The sequence below is a fragment of the Hirundo rustica genome, chromosome 19, assembly GCF_015227805.2.
Source record: "Hirundo rustica isolate bHirRus1 chromosome 19, bHirRus1.pri.v3, whole genome shotgun sequence".
NCBI classification, from domain to species: Eukaryota; Metazoa; Chordata; class Aves; order Passeriformes; family Hirundinidae; genus Hirundo; species Hirundo rustica.
In genome coordinates, this window is record NC_053468.1 from 234,957 (window position 1) to 252,178 (window position 17,222).

Sequence of the window (17,222 nt, forward strand, 5' to 3'; positions counted from 1 at the left end):
TTATATCAAAATCCCGGGTAATGAGCTGTTCCCCGAGTGACCAGTATGGAGAGTGTTACAGCTCGGTCTCTGGTGCCCTGAAGGGCTCAGCGAGGAGGATTCTGTCAGCTTGCAGCAGCGCTGGGTACAGCCGTTAACCCCAGCCCTGGCCGGCGGGTGAGCACCTCAGCTGGGAGTTGGGAACACAAGCGTGGGGCTGGGAGGGAAGGAGCAGCAGAGAGCTGCTTGTGCAGGAATGCCTGCTCGTGCTGAATCCTAATGACAGCAGCCTAAATACCAGTGTCTTTAGTTATTTCCTGGTTTAATTAAGCAGAACCAGGCAGCTGATGATTTTTATTTTAATTCAAGCAGAAAGCCTTTCTCCGTGCCTGAATCAATGCCAGCCCAGCGGCTGGCAGCACAGATGCCAGAGTGCTGGTTTGTTTATCTGGACACAAAGCCTCCATAGACTGGGTGTGGATGATCAGTGACTGTGAATCTTCGTTTTGAAAAATCTGCTGTGTGGAGTTTCCTTGTTGTCCCCAGAGGTGTCTGAGCCCAGGACCAGAGTGGCCAGCACTCCTGCCCCCTGGCAGGGGCTCCGATGGGCACTGAGCTGAGCCCCCCCAGCAGTGAGAGCTGCTGCACAAGCCTTCTCCCTCCTGCTGATGACAGGCGTAAAGGAGGCAGATGCTGATGCTGCCGGGAAAGTCCCATGTGACTGGCTGACTGACTGACTGCTCTCCAGGGCTGGAGCAGGTGCAGATGTGCCCCCGAGGTGACACTGCAGTTACAGGTTGCAGCCTGCAGCAATTGGGAACTGCTCTGCCTGGGGACAGCCCTGTGCCGGGCTGCTGTAGCTTGGGGTTCCCCAAAGGTCCCCAGGGTCATTGGAAGCCCCTTTCGACCTCTCAGACTAAAATAACCTGAGTGTGTGTCCTTCCAGGAACCACAGCAAAAGGCAGGTAGGGAAGAACAGGGTTGCCTTAAACCTGGAGGCTTCAAGCACCCTGATTTTTTCTGAGGTATTTTAAAATACTGTGTCACCTTAATAATATTTTGATGTGTCCCACTAAATTACCTTTGCAAATTCTCCACTAAAATTTGGCCTAAAAAGATGGAAATTAATTCCTGGATAGTGAAATTTGCCCGGTCCTCTTCTTTTTAGCAGTTAAATGACTGAGTAATAAATCCATAAATGAACATCTTATTAGCCTAATCCTGAATGGAAGAATACACAAATCAGCCATTTGTTCAGTGGATATCGTTTAAGCTTGCCATCCATCTTAGTCAAAGGAGGTGCTGAGTTTAATTTATCAGTGGCTGGCCAAGAACTCCCAGAGAGGGAAGGGGGGAACAGCAGTCTCCCACTGGTGCTCTCCTGCTGTGGATTATCGTGCCTGTTGTGTAATTGCAACACATTGAAATGCAGAGATTCCTTCCATTGTGAGCTGTCCTGCTTCCAGGGGGGTAGCGATGGGGTAAGCAAGAACATCAGCTTTTAAAGTGCTGGGCTTGTGCTGTGAGGGCAGCCAGGCAAAAGGAGCAAGCCCTGTTTGAGCAGGGCGAGCACAATGGTGAGCTCTTCAGGTGGCAGGGATGTGGGACAGGAGCTGCTGCAGGTGCTGAGACCCAGCACTCCTTCACCACCTCCTAAGGAGCAGCTCACCTGGGCTCTGTGGTGTCCTTGACAAAGCCTGAAGCTGAACAAGAGACTTGTACTCTCTTTAAAAGTGACGGATTGAGACATCATTTGGATGCAAAATTTGTCATCAGTATTCATGTCCTCAGTCTCGGATAGGTTTTATTAAGCCAGATTTGAAATGATTGGAAATCGGAGAGTGGCAGGTTTTGAGCCAAGGCTGAGGAGGTCAGGCTGGACTTTGCGGAAGTCTCTGCCCGTGGGGGCTGGAGCTCGGTCGTGCAGAGGGTTTGTGGGGTTTTATTAAGCTGTGTGCTTAGTAAGAGAAGAAGTAGTTGTACAAAAGGGATGGAACACTCACCTTTGGTTAGCGCTGGTAACTCTGAGTAAATCAGTGTGCAGTTGTTCTCCAGAATCAGTATTTCATTCCTCTGGTTGCAGTAAGCCCAGAACTGTGGCATTAAGCACCTCACCGACCCACGACTACAGAGCCAGTCTGCAACCTCCCTGCACCCTCCAGACCCACACATTCCCTAGCACAAACACACTGCAGGAGCTGGAGGCCCAGAGCCACAAGGATGTGCCTATTCCCCAGACTCACAGCATTCCACAGGGACACTACGGAAAACAGAGCTCTGGGATGGTTGTAAAAATCCCTCTGGAGTTGGGCAGTGCTGGTTGGGTTTGTTGCCCAGTTAAAACTTGAGAGGAACCTGACAGCTGCGATTTGAGGAAGAAAGCACCTACTCACGTGTACAGTCTGCTGCTCCCAGAGAGCCAGAATGGTTTAAGCTGTTGCAGACAGGATAAAATCCTGCCTTGGGCTGCGTGTGCTGGGATCAGAGCCGCAGCCGCAGCGTGACTGCCGGGCTCCCAGCGCCACTGGGCTTCCCTCGGTCCTCCACTGGGTTTATCCAGATATAACTCAAATCATAATACAGCTCCTTAATGTTGCTAACTGTGTGATTTAGGCTTTTGATCAGCAGAATAGAGTGATCCCGAGCACTTTTAATGAACTATATATTTATCTGGGGAGTCGTACCACTTTCATCCTCCACACAGCTAATAACCATAGCTCAAAAGAGCCCGCTGGCTCTCTGCATCTCATTTTCAATTCATGCCTTTTATAAGGAGATAATCATGGAAAGAAAAATGCAGGAGTTCGGGGAAATGGCTGTGCTGTGTCCATTAGTGGGAGAGGTGGGCAGGAGGTGGTGAGAGCTGGCTGGATCCTCTGCAAACCCCACGTGGGTCTCTGCAGGCTCAGAAGGGGAAGGGACAATGGAGGCGGAGTGTGGGAGCTGCAGGTGATTTTCTGTCACACTCCAGTTGTTCCTGGTCTGTGTGAGCCCTGGAGGCCATCAGCAGGAAAAGGGACACAGAGGCAGGAGCAGTTCGTTTCCAGGTCTGAATGCTGCACAGGAGCCACCCAAGCTCCATCCTCCCCCTGCTTTCAGTACCACAGTTTTCTTTTGACTTTTCCTTTCTGTCTGAAAGATTTTTTAGTGCAAGTTAGAAGTTATTCAAGCCAGGCCAAGAGTTTTAAACCATAATATCAGAATCACAAAGAGTCATGGAATTACTCTCATCATGTTTTTTTCATTTTAATACATTGTTGTGCCCAAACCCCCCATGGAGTCAGGGTAGTTCTTGGCTTGTGTTTGTAACAGAGAAATGACTTCATGGCAGTGCCACTGGCACAGTGGGCTGAAATTCCTCCCTGTCCTGAGCAGCCCTGTCCCAGCGATGGTGGCACAGGTGGCTGCTGGCCTCCTGCAGCCCCTCCAGTCTCTCAGAATGGAACAGGGTGTCCAGAGGTAGGGGAGGCAATTGCTGCCTCAAGACCATGTCACAGAATGCTTCGGTTCTTTATGTATTAAGCTTATTTGAACAATGTGTTTTGTTCATAAATCGCTGGTGACAGAAAACGTACTACCATGTATATCACATGCTACACAGGGTGAAAAACAGGTCTTTAATATCTGAGGAAATTTCATTCCTCTGGCTGGTCTGGTATTTGTGACCATTTAAAAAAATTGTTCATTGCCAGTAAGAGCTGAAAGAAATTACCATCAATCTAAAGCATCTGGGGCCCGAGCTCAGACTGGGGTTAGTGGCTATTTTGCATTGTGTTGACCTGGTGAAATGCCAGTTGGTTTTACTGAAATAAAAACAGCAACAGCCAATAATTAATGTTCCCATAGTTAATTAAATTGGTCCAGCTGGTTAAGTGAAGCCATACACTCTGGCCTCAGTGATTTGCTGCTGTGGGTCACCTCCACCAGCATGCCTCTGAGGGCTGTGTGAGTGCACAGGTCATTGTGTGTGGTGCCCTGCTCAGCCCTCCCCACAGCAGCTCCAGTAACACCAGTGACATCCCCAAAAACCACCCTGGGGACTTGCTGCTTTCCCCTTCTGGAGCAGATGAGCATCACTGACCTCTCCTCCTCCTGTGCCAAGTCATCACTCATCTGTGGGTTTATTAGCTGTTTATGAACATGCTGTAATGTTTTAGGGAACAAAGCTGACCTTGGCTATGTGCAAATGCCCTGGCTCAGCGCTGTGTGTGACAGTGCAGAGGGATGTGTGCACCTCAGGGACATGTCCTCTCCCCTCTGGGGCAGGAGATCTTGACCAACAGTGATGGAGGAAATAATGCCAGTAAGTTTAATGAGATGCTGCCAGCAGTACACAAGTGGCTCAGCAGTTCCCTTAAAGCCCCTGTTTAAGGGCAGTGGGACAATTTCTGTTCTGGCAACGATCTGGTGCCACGGGATTATAGTTTTGCCCATTTCTGTTCAGGTCTTTGCTTTAAATCTCTTGTGTTTATTTTCTTCTTGGTGCTTATCAGGGCTATGTTCTTGTGCTATAAGAATAGGACTTCACAGAGCCACTACAAGGCTTTTGGTTCATCAGTTTTTAATTAAATTTGAATTGAAGATTCTTTTTCCTCTAGGCTAATTTTCAAGTGACAAACAAAATCCCCTTAAGTGCTTTTTCTTTTCTGCTATAAACTAGTAAAGATGCTGTCAAATTCCCTCAGAAACCCAATTTCTCCAGTCCCATAAGAGTGCAGATTATTGTTGCACTAGAAACAGAACAGAGCAGTTCTGGGCAAACAGATGAAACAAAACCAGTGCCAGAGCCCCTCGGTGCTTGTGCCAGGTGATATCACTGGACCCCTCTGATGGGCATCTCTCACAGGACCATCCTCTCTTACCTGCGTCCTGTAATTAACTCCAATTGGAGACAACAGGCTTGATCAGACTGCGAGAGTAACTTCTCAGAAAGCCACTCACTATTCTTTCTGGGACAAGGGAAAAGTGCAGGGCATAGTGAAGGAATAACCTCTGCAGAATTATCTTACCACTCTTCTCACATGAATTTTCAGGCCTCTGAGCACTGCTATGTGGATCCTAAGAGAGATTAAAAGGTTGATTTGGACTAAAAATCATGTTTGGTACGTCCTGTACCTCCTACCCGCTGATGCTCGATGTTACAGCGCTGATGCATCTGGCGCAGTTGTGTTAAATTTGCTGATAATTACCTCCATCTCACTGCGTTTCAGCTCGCGATAACAATGTGCAACAGCTCCGTGTCATTTCCTTTCTTCCCTGTACACACCAATCTGCTGGATTCATCTTTCCAGAAATGCAAGCTGAAGATGATAAGGATAATTGATGATTCCCTTCTGGACCAGGTCATTATTTATAGCTGTGTTCACTTTGGCTGTCAGCTAATCTCTGCTGCGAAGGGTTTATCTCCCTGCCTGTGCACGCTGCTCGCTGTGCTCTCTGCTGGCTCTTGGAGTGGCAAGGGGAAACACGTGCTGTGCAAAAATGACATTAATTCTTAAGCTCCCATTTTGTTATTCAAATTCGAAATTTTTGCTTCAGCCAGACAAACCCAAACCCTCAAACTCATCCCACCAGCATGGCTGGAGCTACTGGCAGTTTCCATGTTAGCTTTTATGGCTTGAATAACCCATGTTCCCACAGTATCCCGCCCTCTAGTCCTTGGTCTGACATCGTTCCCAGAGTGCTGGGAGGCAGGACAGTGCCTGCACTGCTGCCAGTGGGACGTGCCCTCACTGGGCAGGGCTGAGGCTCGAAGCTGCAGCGCTCGGCTCAGCGCGGTGCGTGCAGGAGCTGCTTTGGGGCAGGGCTGTGGGCACAGCCCCGGCGGGGCCGTGGGGCAGGGCCAGCACCACTGGGAGGACAATGCTGACTGGGGAGGCAGGACCTTGCAGTGGGAAAATGGGGAAGGAGAATGGAAGGGTGAAACAAGCCCTTGGAACATCAGTGGGTCAATACTGCTCCCCAGTGAAATCTGTTCTTTGGCTTCTGCTAAAATTGAACTGGTTGAGATTTTCCTTTATTTTAATGTGAACTGTTAAAGGAAAAAAATCTCTTTATAGGGGAAGAATTGAAACAAGCGGCATTTTCACACGCTGAATATTGATATTTTGTCATAAGTCTTCATCTATCAGTCATTAAAAAGAGTTCCCAAACCCTCCACTGGGGCCAGCTTCGTCCCAGGTGATGCTTTGGTCCTCGAACCAATTGTAGCAACTGGGGCAGAATCAGAGTCCCTGGGGTGGGCTCCCCCCTTCAGCACCTGCCCTGCGCACCCACAGAGGGACCTTGAGTTGTGTTCATAGCCGAGGGGCAGCAGTTCCAGATTTTTCACCACCTGTTGTGATAAATCTCCTTCCCTCCCTCCCCCTGCACCTGCAAGAGGTTGTTCCTTTTATTTGTGAAGTAGAAAAGTGATTTTTAAAAGGTGAAAGAGTATTTCTGACTTTGATAGCATGATTAGCTGGGCTCAGAATATTGTTATGGCTTATCTCGCTCTTCTGTGATAACTCAGAAAAACAATAAATGTCCTCTTACAGCAGACTGACATTCAGTATTGAAATTGGTCTCCTAATCTTTATGTGATTGCCTTCTCCGTGATAGAAATATTGCCTCTTGTAGGGTATTTATTGCCTAGTTCTTTCCAAAGTATTGACTTTATGTAACCGTTTGATATACATCAAATCCCTTAGAGATTTAATAAACTCTTCTGGTCAGTCTTCTGTTGTAAACACATTGAGATTTATGGTCATCTTTGTGGAAAGCCCTTTCTCGCTGAAATTCTCTGCTTCCAGATATCAAAAGATACGAATGGGAGCAGAGCTCGCGGTGGGAATCTGAGCTCCCAGCTGTTGCGTACTGCTCAGGAGCTGCTGATGGTTAAAGTGAAGAGAGCGTGCCGGGTGATGGTGCAGCTGCCAGAGCTGGGCCAGGGGCACCAGGACCCTCCTTTTCTCCCTGGGGATCGGCCCGTGGCTGCAGGGATCAGACACCTAGCTGGGCTCACCTGACACAGCTCGGCCCCTGGAGCACCCCCATGGAAGAGCAGAGGGAAAGGAAAAAATTACTTTTATTCAGTTGTGCATAAAGTTAATGCATTGGTGCTATGCTGCAGCACTTGGAATTGAGAAAAATGGAAAACTGTTAAAAGAAACATAGAAGCCTCACGAGCAGCCACATGGTGTCCTCTCCCTGCCAGGCTCCTCGTGCTTTCCCACCCTCCAGCTCTCTGGAGCTATTATTTCTTATTCTGCAACCAGATCATAGGTATTTCAGTATGATACTTAAAAGGTGTCCTTTGCTTTGGGATTGGAGAGGGGAGGAGCACACTTGTTTTTAAGAAGAAAGTTTTCTCCATACAGGAATCAGCTTTCCAGGGACAGCCTGCAAGAAACCCGGCTGAGCTCTTCAAATTCACTCATTAAATGCAAATACTCTCTTTTTCATCTTACATTAACCTCCCTTTAATGGTGTGAAAATGTCTTTTAATTTCACAGCTCAGCATTAAAAGACTATATAGTGAGAGGTTTCTGAAGTGTTATAAATCAATAGCAGCTAGAGAACAGAGCAGGTTCCTGCTTTGCATGCACTGGGGAGGAGCTGCCGTTCCTAAAATGTCCAAATCAATCCCCTTAGGCCAGCAGTGCATCCAAACCCTGCCCCTACCAGCTGCTGGAGATTGGGGGCTGGGGGCTGGCTCTAGGAAGGAAGTTCTGGATTGAGGCTTTCCTCTTATTTTGGTGAGATGAATTTCAGTTTCCCTTCTGATGGTGCAATTTAATGGGCAAAAACTGTTTGCAGACACCTCTCCACAGACTTTGCATTTCCTGTTGTTGCTGTTGTGTTCCTGCCCTTTGGCTCCTCTCCCGGGCAAGAATGAGAGGCAGCAGTGAAGATAAAATGTTTCTTCCCACCTGCCTGTCACAGAAGGTGCCTGTATTGCTTCTCTGGCTGCCTCATGGCTTGGGGACAGGTAATTAGTTGGGGTAGTGATGAAACCTCAGATAAATGGTGTGCTTCCATGGCTTCTCTGCTGATGGGAACACTTAATGGGAAACTTACTGGGAATGATAAAGTGATGTGTTTAAACAAGCTGAAAGGAGAATTTGGGTGATGTTTTGAGGCAGCCTGACAACCAGAGCTCTCTGGCAGCTCACTAATTCCCACCCTGCAAACCCAAACCTAGAACTGAAGGCTGGTGAGCCGCTCACTGTGCCCAGGGCTGGACCTTGGCAGCAGCATGGCGGGGGCTGTCCTCGTCCCTCATTTGTGTGCGGTGTTGCACCAGGCTGGAATCTCCCTCAGAGCAAATTTTGGGAACAACTCCTAGGGTGCTGCCAGCCACCTAGTTTGTTCCTTTGCACGCCAGGTTGTTGCCAGCGGAGCAGCAGGCAGAGCATTCATGTGGAGCTGAAACCTTGCAGTGTTATTTCATCTCCATTATTTCTCCCTCCTGATCTATTGAGATATAACCACTTTCAAAGACAGGGACAGATTATGATCATGGAGATGGCTTAGCTGGGACACAGCGAGTCATTTTTCCTTGCTGATATTTTATTAATATATGTTATTAACCTTGATTCTCCTTCCCCACGGTGCTTTATCATCTGAACTAATTAATTCTTCTTGCAAGATGTACAGGGAAGGGATGGGCACGTAAACGAGATGCGTCTCCAGGTGGCCGTAGGTGGTACCTGCAGTGAGGGGTGATCCCAGCTGAGGAGGAGACCTGGCACGCAGAACCTGGGTGCATGTGCCTGTAGATTGGCTGAATTTCTCCTGTCGCTTTTAACTGGCACAAGCGCGGAGGGAGATGATACCCTGAGGAATAACAAAGCTGGTTTTTTTAATGCACATGAGATAGCCAGGAAAAAGGAACAGTTTATTTGGCTGGTCACCCTCGGCCAACACTGTGTGAGGATGTGCAGCACTGGGCAGCCCCCAGATTGCACTGTCCCCTCCCCAAGGTGCAGTGGGTGATGCTCACCCCCAGCTCACCCTCGAGAGCTGTTCACAGCGCGATGTCAACGGGGCTGTGGCAGAGTCCCCTCTCCTGTGCCCGCGAGGCTCTGCCCCTCACACCGCTCCAGCCCCGGGAGCCCAGCAGCGGCTCTGCTCCCACCTGTGCTCCCACTCTGTGCTCCCACTCTGTGTTCCCACTCTGTGGTCCCAACGGTGGCTATTAACAAACACTCCTTCCTTTTCTTTCAATTCCATCCCCCCTTTCTTGTTTTCCTCTTTCCTTCTCTCACACCTCCCTGCTCCAGGGCTAACATTTGCTGATAGTGATTCGTGACAAGCAGTGGAAGTCTGAAGGAGACTGGGTGCCTGCTATAGCCTGGCAGGGTAAATGCAATCCTGTTAGCAAGATGAAAATACCATATGCCAGGGAGAGATGGAAGATCAGAAAGGATGACTGTGCTTGCAGAGGGCAAAAGAAAATATGTACACAAATTCATTCAAAACGAAATAAAAATTGACTAGATTTGTGAACAATTGTAATGTCCTGAAAATAGCTCATCTGATTCATCTTACCCAGAGATCTCATTGCACTGAGTGACCTCGGTGTTCCCAGCCTGGGTTTACTGCTCTTTATCTGCAGGGTCCCTGGTGCTGGTGAGAAATGGCATTTCCAAAACGATGCATTTGCTCCTGAGCCACAGCAGGGCTGTCCCACGGTCTGAGGGGCTGTTTGTCCATTCTCGCTGGGAAATTCAGAATCTCTAAATGCTGAAGGGGAGAGAAGGTTCCGGGGAGACCTTCCTGTGGCTTTTGATGCTGCGTTATATTCAGCAACCAAGTCTTCACTGGGATAAGCCGGTGCTCTCGGTTCTGCCCATGGCCGTCTGTGCATCCAGGTCAGTGAAGGTGGAAGAGCCAGGCACTGTCCTGGGCTGGGGACAGGGAGTGGCCATCCCCCTCCTCCGGGCCTGTGGGCACCCACGTGCCGTCATAAGCTGGTGTGCTTGGGGAGAGGGAGCGGGAGCATGTTGTCCTTGATGCCAGGAGAGATCTGAAATCCAAATGTTGTTTCAGGGAGAGCATCTCTGAGAGCAGCCTGCAGCATTTTACAGGCATTTGAGTGTTCTTCCCTTTGAACTAAGCTGCAATTTGTCTTTGTAGATGTCTCTAATACATTAATACAAACGGTGTAGTAGTGGAAATGCATTATAATACTGCGCAGTGTTGCTCTTAGTAATTCTCCTCCTTCAGCAAGTGAACACTTCCTTGCTCATTTGTATTCATTGTTTTGATGCTTAACTTGAAAAATGTATATTATACAACAGGCTGAAACCCATGACGAATAAAAGAAAAGAACCCAAGGGGATAATAAGTGTCTCAGCACTGCTGTGATGTCTCCTGCTGCTAACATCAAAGCAACCGGAGGCATCACTGCTGTGTGCAGAGGACAGGGTGCATTCCTTGGAGTTCCAGCTCACCACAGGGATGAGCCCTTGGCACCAGGGAGACCCGGGAGCACCACCAGGGCCACCTCTCGCAGGAGCTGGTCCTTCCTGTCCCAGTGCCACTGCAGCTGGGTGACAGCCCTGCAGCTCCTGTGCTCTCAGCCGAGGCTGCTGCCTCCCGGGCAGCCGTGCTGCAGCCGGGCAGGTGATCCTGGGCTTGTCCCAGCAGGACCCGGCTCTGTCCCACGCATGCCTGGCACTGAATCTGCTCCGAGTCATCCCCGGGAGAGCAGCTCTCCGTGAAGTCTCTGATGCTGAAGGGAAGGTTTGGGTTATTTCATATATTGTTGTCTCCAGTAACCTCGTCCACATCCTGCTGTGTAATTCAGACCATAGAATCCTGGATTTAGTTTTGGGATATTACTGCCATGGATTTTTACTCTCTGAGTGTACCCTTAAAACGATTAATATTCAAATAACTTCACTAAATAAGCAACTACACCAAAGTGGTTATTTATTACTATTTATGATGAGACTTACTGATTTCTCCAACACATTTCTCCAGAGGAAATTAGATATATTGCTTAGTTAAAGCAGTGCCTGGAAAGAAATGTTTCTATAAATACTTACCAACTCATCTGGAGAGATGATAAGTGCTGGTGTGTCCTTCACAATGTCATGTTAGTTGCTGAGTCTGGTTTAAAATTCAGTTGTTTATGTTCTCCGGGAGAAAGAAAACCTGATGGTTCTAAAGTGAGGAACAAAGTATATGCGCAAAAATCAGTCCTGAGCTCTGAAACCTTGAATCTAAGGACTTCTTTCTTCTCTTTTTTTTTCTTTTATGACAGAATCAGTGGGGAATAAATTGCCAGACAGGCTGAGGCATTCTGCTTGCTTACCTGGCACTGGAGGACAAAGTGACCTGTGGTGCCAGCCAAGGTGTGTGTGCCCCAGCACAGTGGTGGGAGCAGCGTCTGTGCCCAGCCCTGGGATGCCCTGTGTCCCATGTCCTGCTCCGTGCAGAGGCTCTGCACAGGGACCGTCCCAGGGGATCAGAAGGAGCTCAGCAGGAGGAGGCACCGTCCTGCCCACGGGACTGCAGCACCCTGACAACAGGTGAGTACAACATCCCACTTCAATTACACTGAAAGTTGTGTCACCAAAAATAGAAGTTTAGTTGTGGATCAGGCTGAGGCACTGTATGAAATACATTCAGATAAGCAAATGACTTATCTGGATCTTGGATTTTGCCAGTTATTAAACCTCCCGTGGTTTCTAGCACGCCTGGGAGATGGAAAGAGCCAGCGAATAATGGAGACCATTCCTAGAGGCCTCTACCTATGGATTGCAGGAGGAATGCAGGGAAATGGCATCCTGGTTTACATGAGATAATGCACAGAGAGCTGGAATGGATGAGTGAGGTTGGGGCACACCCTTAGCATTCCTCCATAAGCACATAGAAACTCTCATTTCCAGTGCCAGCTCTTGTTCAAAGCAACCCTTCAGTTCAGTTGCTGATGCTGTTTCAGACACAGAAGTGACCCAGAGACACGCAGAGATTTATTTGTAACAGCTGACCATTCAGAAGCAGCTGTGGGTGCCAGCAGCTCCCCAGTGCCCGGGGGGGATGTCGGTGCTCCTGCAGGTCCCCTTGCTCCTCTTGGACCCATGGCTCTGATTTACTTATTTCCTCAAGTGTCTTTCCTCCTGGTTTGTAAAGACTCAAACATGGAAGCTGTTTTGCTGCTAGCTCTGAGGTAATGGGAGTTTTTTGGCAGTTACCTTGTTATACAACCTCAAATACCAAGAAATCCACTTGCCAGCCTGTCTCTGTCCTAACAGCTCTATTACCAGCTATAGCTAGTTTCAGAATAAACTCTAAAACTATGGCTAAACACGCATTTTGCATCTAGCTGCAGCAGTTAAACAAGCTAATTCCCTCTCCTGCCTGGGAAATTGTTCACTCAACAGCTCTTCGGACCTGTCAGGTTATTTTTAGCCACAATTAACACACCAGCATACAATGCCATAGCACCCCTTCTGTTAACTGATGTGCCAGCACTTTTTTTATTCAGTAAACTATAAAAAGTTTTTAATTTTAATATTTAAAGCCTTGAAGGAGAAACCCCCCCCTCCCCAGTATTGATGCCTGATGACATTTAGTCAATGAATTCAGAAAAAAAGAACAGCGGTGGTTCTGTCTGTCTCCCAGCTCTTGCTAGCACTAAATTACAGAATTAATAGGCTTTTAGAAGAGACTGACACACAGTTACTGTGGTAAAGACAATTAAAAGTGGAAAGCCACTTTTCTCACCACATTTAACTGGAAGTTTTGAGACTCAATAAATCTTTTTCTTATTTCATTCTCACATTTTCCACAGGTATTCAAGTCTTTAGGGAAGGCTCCTGCTATAAACAACTTAATTTTTTCTTTCCCTGAATCTTTTGCTTTTCTCTTTTTTCCTTTCCTCAATAAGGAGTCGAGGTGCTTTCCCATCACCAGCACTCTGCTTTCTTCAGAATTGCTATTACTAAGATTTGGCGCAGGTTTTATGAAAATACAATGGGGCAGGAGTCCCAGTACCCTCTGGGATTTTTCTGGCCAATCCAGCTGGGGGGGAAAAAAAAGCAGATGAAGCCACTTGTCTGTGGGAATGTCTCAGGGCCGTGGGACTGGGGTGTAGATTTTTAATTTTTTTTTTAAGAAAAAATTTGCATTTTCATGATGCTGTTCTTTTTTTTTTTTTTAAGAAAAGAACAGCATCATGAAAATGCAAATTTTTATGACAGTTTTGGAAACAGACTCAGAAAATCTTTCTATTCCAGGAGCTTGTGCTTCATTAGCCTTTCCTTAAGCTAATGCTATGAAATAGAAATTTCAATTCTGTTTAAAAACACTTTTCTAGGAAACACTTCTTAAGGAAGTTGCTGAGAATGGATTTATCCAGCCTCGGTGGCTGTTCAGAGGGAGCTGCAATGATTCAGCATTTCCCCCATGCAATGGCTCTCCACAGGGTTTATTAGCACAGCCCACTCCAATGCCTCTTGGAAAGCCGTGGCACAGCACACTGTATGTCTCTTCACTTGCCAAAAATTGTTCTAGGCTTTTGTTCAATAGCAAGTTCATGTTGTGACCTTGGGTGGAAGCACCAGGAGATGCAGCGTTGCTGCCTCTGCCAGTCAGTGCCCGGCAGTCAGAAAGGGCAGTTCCTGTGGGGGACATCAGCGTGGGTCAGCCACGTCTCCTGAGAGGGGCACCGTGGCCTCCTTGGGCAGGTGCAGGGGGTGCAGAGCTCAGCGTGGGGGCTCACTGGAGATACCCCACGTTTAGCAGTTTGAACAGAAGTTTGTTCTATGGCAGCTTTGCTGGAGGAAGCAGGATTCTGGAAGACAGGAGAGCTTTAAGTCCTTTCCTGCCCCGGTGCTTCTGACAGACCTCTCTTGGCAGCACCATCATGACTTGTGCTCGTCTTCCACCTTCCCCAGCTCCCTGCCACTGCAGATCTGCCCTGAGCTGGTGCACAGCAGCTTCTCTCTCAGTGCAGAGGCAGCAGCATTAATGTCAGGTGACATTTTTACCTCCCTCCCCACTGACTTAACATCGTGTGAGCGGTTCAGTGTCCCCACACAGATTGATGGAGCAAATTACCCTTCCGAAGGACCTGTGTGTCTCTGACTGTAGGGCTCGGGGTGACTAATTTCAGCCTGACACTTCCCTTCCCGATGGCAGCAGCACTGAGACGTGTCCTGGCCATGCCCCCGTTGCTGCTTCCAATTGAGTGGTTGATGAATGGGCTGGCCTGAGCGCTGGCAGGAGCGGTGATGGATGCACTGCCCGGCTCTCCGGCTTGCCTGGCCGGGATGTGGCATTGGCGTGCTCCGCCTGCTGCCGCCGCCTGCTCCCTGCCACCTCACCGCCCTCAGAGCGGCCCCACGTCCCCTGAGGGACCGTGTCAGGAGGCACCAGTGGCCAAGGGGTTAAAGGAGCTCCACAGCCAGGGCTCTGCGGCTCATGGTCCCCACTGGGTTATAATCAGTCCCAGTATGATGTTGTCAGTGAGGGTGAGATGAACTTGCAGTAGCTGAAAGCGAGATAGGTTAATTTAAAACCTTGAGCAGAGCATCATAAACCACACAAAAGGTTCCATCTTTTAATTATTTTCAAATGGTCTCCCAGACAGGATGGCCAAAAAGAAGCCCCTGTTCCCAGGCCCCATGAGCTGTGAAACTGTGTCAGCATGTCAGGTTCAGTTATCTCTTGCTGTCCAAACGAGAGAAGGGCACAGGCGGGACAGGCGCCAGTTCAGGATGCAGGTGAGGAGTTGGTGGTGACTTGTTAGCGCTCTGTGACCCTGTTCAGGATGCAGATGAGGAGCTGGTGATGACTTTAGTGACCCCTTTCAGGATGCAGATGAGGAGCTGGTGATGACTCCTTAGCTCTGTGTGATGGGGTGCTCGGGGTCGCACCGGGGAGCTGCACAGAGCCCCCCCAGCCGCGGGGCAGAGCCCTGCTGGGGCGTGCCTGGCACAGCTGGTCTCGCATCCTGTCCGTGTCTTAAGCTCCGAATCTCACACTTTGGGAATAAGGTTTCAGCACCTGCTGGATGTTTTTGTTCTCACAAGCAGTTTCTGCTGTAGAGTGAAATCAAACCAGCCAGCCCAGAGCTGTTTGACTCAATCCAGCCCACTGACACACGCACTTGCTCATCAGGGAGCTGTGACCTGCCCCGGGGCTCAATGAAAGCACCGACTGCAGCGGGGGCAGAGAGGCAGAAGGCACAGAAATGATTATCCAAGGAAGATTTGAGTGGGAATTTTAGGTTACAAATGATAATGCTGCACTTTGTGTAGGACAGCTGGGAGATGCAAGTTCTAGTCCTCCCCACCACAGCATGGTGCCCGGGCACAGGTACCATGGGTGTCAGTGCAGGGATGTGCTGTAGTGAGAACAGCAAAGGTTCTTCCAAATCCCTCCTCCTGGCATGTGAAACGGGACCAGAGCACCATGTGCTTCCTCCTGCCCTTTGGCTTTTGTACCTTTCTGTGCTGTCGGAGGCCTGTATTTACCATACATTATCCACTTAGAAAATGACAGCCCTGTAATGCTGACTGAAGGCAGTTATATGGTGGTGTGAATACCAATAAATTGCATTTCCTGTGCAATACTGGGATAGTCTGGGCTCTCTTGGGTAGGGTGCTGCAATTGCAAAGGCTTCTTTTCTTCTGTTGATTTTGGATTTCATGCAGTCATTGTTTCTATCCTATTATTTAACCCCTGGGATAAGATCCTTGTGATACAATGATTTCTTGTATAAATGCCCAGGTTTGAATCCAGCAGTGCTCCTTTCCTGTCCTACAGTTTTGCTATGAGTGGGGGAAGAAGTGCTAGAGAAAAGAGCAATACACACACACACACAGACACAGCTAATGAGAGCAGGGTGTGAAAACATCCTGTCTTTCCTTCCCACCCAGCAGTGATGGACTCCACAGCGAACTGCAGCACCCTGAGGCGTGGGAGGTGTCGCACACGATTTGTTCATCACCCACTTACTGCTGAGGCAGCCGATCGCCTCTCCCTGGAACGAGAGAGAAGGACAAGATGACCTCGGGTAGAGGGTTTGTGTGGCCTTGGGGACCCTGGGCTGGGGCCAACCAGCAGGGGTGGGGAGACCAGAGCATCACAGCCCCCCAGACAGCCCAGGACCACCAGAGCACCCCGAGGGGCCAGGGGTCACAGCTCCGAGGACACCCACCCCACCAGCTCACGGCTGAACCGCGTCTGGAGAACCCAGTCCTGTGCCCTGCAGTGAGCAAGGAGGGCTGTTCACAGCATCCTGCCATGAACTGGCTTCTAGTGGCCCCTTGGGCTCTCTCAATTAATTAGTTTGATGAGGAGCTGGATTAGTTACCAAGCACATGAGCCTCAGAAGCTGAGTTACAGAGCGGCTGTGAACTGGTTTGTGCTCCTTGGCCAGCACAACCAGGGCTGCTCTGCATCTCCCCCATGCTTCAACACAGTCTCATGCCATTTTCCCTTTCTTTCCAATCAAATCCCATTCCCTGGGCTGCTCTCCCTCCTCCTCCAGTGCTGCAGAGGGCAGCTTTTCCTGTTTCCAGTATGGATCTGCACAGCCCGCTCCCCTCTCAGTGCCAGCGTGATCTGTGTTACAGAGACATCAAAGCACAGCGTCCTCTGGGAAAAGGAGAGATAAAGGGAGGAGAAAATGTTCCAGAAGCCCGACAAGCAAAAGTTGTGTTTAGCCCCTTTTGGAACAATAATCTCCCCGAAGGTGTGCTGAGCACGGCAGCAACACGCAGCGGGAGCAGCTGGGGCTCTGTGCACAGCGTAATCTGATCATGCTCTGTTTGGATAAGAAACACAGCTTCATGCTTTTCACCTTCTAGGAACGAGATTTATTATGAAAATCAGGTCTCTGCCTCAGAGCACATAAAAAACAGTTGGCTTCATAACCTTGGGAAAAAAAGATAAATAAAGAAATCCCATGAGACACATGTGAGAACTGAGGAGGTATTAAAACATATGTTGGAACATATTGATCCCTGAAAGCCTCCTGCAGCAGACATGAATCTTTTTCATTTCTGGCCCCACTGATAGTTTAACGAGGATGGTGTGTGCCACTCACCTGGATCAATCCTTTCTGCAGATTCCTGCCAAGCCCCCACCACAGGCCCTGTCTCAAGCCAGCAGAGACTGTGCCACGTTTCAGCTGAGCGATACCAAACCTCTGCAGGGAGCACAGCCCAGCCCTGGCCAGGCACGGAGGGCTCAGGCTCCAAGGGCTGCCACCTTGGTCAGGTCAGAGGGAAGTCCAAAGATCT

General features: G+C 49.0%; 1 long non-coding RNA gene across 1 annotated transcript in view; it reads left to right on the plus strand.

The window, feature by feature from the left end:
• Positions 1–15,978, plus strand: part of LOC120761488 (uncharacterized) — a 33,301-nt gene extending 17,323 nt beyond the window's left edge. The window contains exons 2-3 of the long non-coding RNA XR_005703668.1: positions 11,231–11,498; positions 15,855–15,978. This is a non-coding gene — a long non-coding RNA (uncharacterized LOC120761488). The remainder of the gene's footprint in view (positions 1–11,230; positions 11,499–15,854) is intronic.
• Positions 15,979–17,222: the final 1,244 nt, after the last annotated feature.